This window comes from Choristoneura fumiferana, chromosome 22, assembly GCF_025370935.1.
Source record: "Choristoneura fumiferana chromosome 22, NRCan_CFum_1, whole genome shotgun sequence".
NCBI classification, from domain to species: Eukaryota; Metazoa; Arthropoda; class Insecta; order Lepidoptera; family Tortricidae; genus Choristoneura; species Choristoneura fumiferana.
The window spans coordinates 9,087,485-9,092,830 of record NC_133493.1 but is presented as its reverse complement, the minus strand read 5'-3'; the positions used below and the strand labels follow the sequence as shown (position 1 = coordinate 9,092,830).

Below are 5,346 nucleotides of genomic sequence, written 5' to 3'. Positions count from 1 at the left end.
TCGCCACGCACGTCCTACCGACGCGCCCCGACTCCCGCCTGGTTAGCTCACCTTCTGACTGAACTTTCATGTACCTACTACAATACCTACGATATAATTTATTTTATTTTAATTTAATTTGTATGTTTGTATTTTAATACTGCTAATTGTTCGTTTCCCTAATCATTTTGGCTATTCATATGGACTTTGACTTGCATTACGATTTGGATTAGTGTTATTACCTGGAATCGACGACTTGGCATTAACTGGACTTGAGTTTGCGTGTAAGTGATCATGTTTACTTCACGTGACTACGCAGAAATGCATTACTATTACGGTTATGCTAGGGGAATGCGGCGGAAGCTAACAAGGCTGTACCGGGAACATGTGGAACGAACATGGGTAACAGGTAGGCCCGAGTCCGTTTCCGTTTACCATAATAGTTATTTGCTCCCGGTTCGGTATATTTTCTGCGCAATAACGGCAAATTTCTTAGGTTACGGGAGTATATTTTAAGCGTTTCGAACTCTGGTCGTTTATACTGGCTAACGGCTAACAAATATCAAAATTTATCATGTACAGGTAGTATCTTACATTTCTCAAAAAGTACGTCATAATGTTTATTAATTTTTTTTTCTTTAGTTTTCTTATTTACAATCGTCTTAACTAGTCAAGTTGTAGGTTAAGTATTTTATCTAAGTTTGTTTTAAAAGTTCCTCCGTAAACTATTAACCCATAACTCAGAACTGAGTCCAAGGCCCACTTGCAGTACAAAAAAATACGTAAATACGAGAACGCGAACGTAAAAGGTGATCGCGAAGAGAGCGCGAGACGAGCAACGTACGGCAAACGGCACTGACGGCAGCGCAGCCTTGACTTGACTAAAGATAACTTAACACTCTTTAAATTATCAGTGTGTGCGTTGCGGCGGGTGCGTGCGTACCGCGGCCAGTCGGCGCAAACACATTAAAATTTAAGCTGCGCCACAGAATATATAATAGTACTAACGTAAAGAATGGCCACGCTCCGCCCCGCACCGGTTCGAGTTACCCCACCCTCAAGCGCAGATTGCAGGAAAACCGCAGGAAAGCAGTCGGGTGCGCAACGCGATGTATGTCGGCCGCACGGCACTAAGTTCGGGAGCAATAGTTTTGCGAAATCGTAACGGTACCCTACCTACTTCCTATTTCTAAATAAATAGTGATTTCTGAAATTAACGCGATTAATACATGAAATAACTACCTACCGAATGATTTTTTTTAAGTTTGTAGTCGTATATCTATTGTAATGAAAATAATAATGCTTAAAATACGCAGACAGACACATTTTAAGTAGGTTTAAATAAATCGAGGATATTCTGGCAGAACCGGATAAGTGCACAATTTTAATTTTTTATACGGTTTTCCAAGATAAATAAAGCAGAAAACATTGAGTATGCCTATGTATGTACCTTTAAAAAAATTGCACTTATTCTGTTTTGCCAGAATACCCCCGAAATAGGTAAGATTAACGGCTACATTTATTTGCACATATTTAAGCCATACCTACTAGTACTACTAGCCCCCCCCCCCAAATAAAAAATGATAGGTACAAATAAGCCGCGGCCCCTAGTCCCCGCAGCTCCTTTATCCCTGGCCTTGGTAGCGGGCCAGGTTACAGAGGAGCAAGGGGTGCGAAGAATCTCCGGGTGACTCCTCGCTACCATCCACGCACAACATTCGAACGCTGAGGACAGACGAGAAAATCATTGAGCTGGAGGAAGAATTGAGTAGTTTGCGTTGGGACATCATGGGATTATCGGAAGTCCGACGAAAGGGGCAGGATACGATAATCCTGGAGTCTGGCAACATGCTCTTCTTCCGGGAAGGAGACCGAAAGTCTCAGGGTGGTGTCGGGTTTCTCGTCCGCAAGTCCCTCATTAATAACGTGGTAAAAGTCGATAGTGTGTCGAGCAGGGTAGCATACCTGATACTCAGAATCACCGATAGGTATTCGTTGAAGGTATCCAGGTGTATGCGCCAACCTCGACACACCCTGACGATGAAGTAGAGGCTATGTATGAAGAAATCTCTCAAGCCATACATTCCTCCGAGACATACTTCACCGTTGTTATGGGGGACTTCAATGCTAAGGTGGGCACTCAGAATGGCGATGAGTTGAGAGTGGAGCCGTACGGTTATGGGCAGCGGAACCAAAGGGCCAGCGGCTGGTCGACTTCTTGGAGAAGGAGGAGCTCTACGTAATGAACTCCTTTTTCCAGAAGCGACCATCCAGGAAGTGGACGTGGATCGCCCCGATGGTTCAGTCAGAAATGAGATTGACTTCATTATGACGACCAAGAAGCGAATATTCAGTGATGTCTCTGTGATCAACAGGGTGAAAACCGGAAGTGATCATCGTATTGTCAGAGGCACACTGAATATTAATGTGAAGCTAGAACGGTCACGTCTTGTGAAGTCCACGCTCCGTCCTTGTCCTGCCCAAATCCAGAACCCCGAAAGCTTTCAACTCTTATTGCATAATCGCTTCCAGTGCCTAGCCGAATGCAAAACAGCGGACGAGATCAACAACGGGCTGGTAGAAACTGTTCAGGTCGTGGGTCCCAGTTCTTCAAGACTCCGCGCCGGAAAAGACCTCAGAAGCTCTCCAATGAAACCATTAAATTAATGGAACTTCGGAACGAGATGAGGCTGCAATCTTCAACTGACATGTCGGAATATGGCAGACTTAATAGGCGAATCTCAAAATCCATGCGACACGATGTGCGTGCCTTTAATACTGCACGTATTAAGGAAGCAATTGAGCGGAACCAGGGCTCTAAAGTGTTTGCAAAGAATTCGTCTATTGGGAAAAGCCAAATGACTAAGTTGAAGATCGACGATGGCAGTATCATCTCATCGAAACCGGAGTTGTTGAGAGAGCTCGAAAGGTTTTACGAACAGTTATATGCCTCGACACAGAAGCCCGTTGTAGTGCAGCTCAAGATACCAGAGCTAAACTAACCCGTCATTACACTGAAGACATCCCAGATATCAGCCTGTACGAGATTAGAGTGGCTCTCAAACAACTTAAAAACAACAAGGCTCCGAGGGATGACGGAATCAGACAGAACTTCTGAGAGCGGGTGGTAAACCGGTACTTGTAGTCCTCCAGAGGATATTTAATTCCGTCATACTCGAGGGTACCACGCCGGAAGCATGGCACAGGAGTGTGGTGGTGCTCTTCTTCAAAAAAGGCGACAATACCTTATTGAAGAACTATAGACCCATCTCACTCCTGAGTCATGTATACAAATTGTTTTCGAGGGTCATTACGAATCGTCTCTCGAGCGAAGATTTGATGATTTCCAGCCTCCCGAACAAGCTGGATTCCGTAAAGGCTTTAGCACCATAGACCACATTCACACGCTCCGCCAGATTATACAGAAGACCGAGGAGTATATCGGCCACTATGTTTAGCGTTTGTCGACTATGAAAAAGCCTTCGATTCAATCGAGACCTGGGCTGTACTGCAGTCCCTTCAGCGATGCCATATTGACTATAGATACATCGAGGTGTTAAAGAGTTTGTTACAGCAGCGCCACTATGTCGATCCGGTGCAGGACGAGAGTACACACCAATCCAACTGCAGCGAGGTGTGAGACAGAGACGTTATTTCTCCGAAACTGTTCACAAAATGCGTTGGAGGACGTTTTCAAGCTCTTGGACTGGAACAGGTTCGGCATCAATATCAACGGCGAGTACATCACCCATCTTCGTTTTGCCGATGATATAGTCATAATGGCGGAGTCGCTGGAGGAGCTCAATACTATGCTCAGTGACCTCAGTATCGTCTCCCACAGGTGGGTCTTAAGATGAACATGGACAGACTAAAATCATGTCAAATGTCCATGTCACACCCGTGCCGGTTTCGTTGGGAACGATGTACTCGAAGTTGTTGACCACTATGTTTACCTTGGACAAGTTGTCCAGTTGGGTAGGTCCAACTTCGACAAAGAGGTCGCCCGAAGAATCCAACTCGGAGATGGGCAGCGTTCGGGAAACTTCGTGATGTCTTCTCGTCCAATATTCCGCAAGTGTCTGAAGACTAGAGTCTTCGACCAGTGTGTGTTGCCAGTGATGACTTATGGCGCTGAGACGTGGTCCTTGACTGTTGGCCTCTTAGAGAGGCTCAAAGTCACGCAACGAGCTATGGAGAGAGCTATGCTTGGAGTTTCTTTGCGCGATAGAATCCGGAATACGGAAATTCGTCGAAGAACTAAAGTCACTGACATAGCTGGAAAAATATGCATATTGAAGTGGCAATGGGCAGGCCACATCGCTCGAAGAACGGATAACCGTTGGGGAGAAAGTCCTCGAGTGGCGACCACGAACTGGAAGACGAAGCGTTGGCAGCCTCCCACCAGGTGGACTGACGACATCGTGAGAGTAGCGGAAACCGGTGGATGCAGTGGCAAGTTGTCGTTCATTGTGGCGTTCTAAGGGGAGGCCTTTGTCCAGCAGTGGACGTCTTCGGCTGATGATGAAGCCATACCTACATATGAGTACTTTAAATGTCATTGGTAGCACTTATAGTGCTATTACGGTTTTTGCAATAGTCAGCCCTGTGCAGCTTACGCACACATTGACGCGTGTACAGACGTCGTCGCGCCTATGTAGATTCAAGAACGCGTATTTTGTACGGCGTGGCGCCCTGTGGCTGCTCGATGTACTTTTGTTCGTAGTGAACTTACTCTTCCTCTTTTACTATGCCTCAAGTGCCTTTAATTTCACGGCTGTCTTACTCTCCACGACGAAACAGAACAGTGCAAGCACTGCTGCTTCACGGAAGGTTTAGCGAGCAAGATGGTGGTCGTAATCCGGGCGGACCTACTACATACCTGCAGTTCCCGCGGGGTAGCGATAAATGAAGTCTACGCGGGCGTAGTACTCGTTTATATATAATCAGAATCTCGGAAACCGCTACAACGATTTCGATGAAATTGGTATGTGGGGTTTTCGGGGATGACAAATCGATCTAGCTTGGTCTTATTTCTGGAAAACCCTTATTAACGAGTTTTTAGCCCGAGAAAAGCTGGCCCGAGGTACCTTGTATTATAACAGCGACGGTGACGGTTGGTTACGAAACGTGCTAGTGGGCATAGTCTCGAACTTTCGATACATTTTTTATTGTTTCAGGCTCTTCCAGAAAAAATATATAATGAAATAGTTGACTTACATTATAAAGGATACAATATATCTTAGCTTCGAATTATGCTTTTATACAGGGTACAAAAAACTGAACTTGTATTGTCTGTAATTAAGTTTATACCTATCTATCGTCTATCTATACCTACAATTAAACAAATGATAAAACAAATTGCCATTT

The 5,346-nt window shown here is 45.1% G+C and overlaps 1 pseudogene; it reads left to right on the top strand.

The window, feature by feature from the left end:
- The first annotated feature begins 300 nt into the window (after positions 1-300).
- On the top strand, positions 301-4,029 carry LOC141440204 (uncharacterized; annotated as a pseudogene).
- The last annotated feature ends 1,317 nt before the right edge of the window (positions 4,030-5,346 follow it).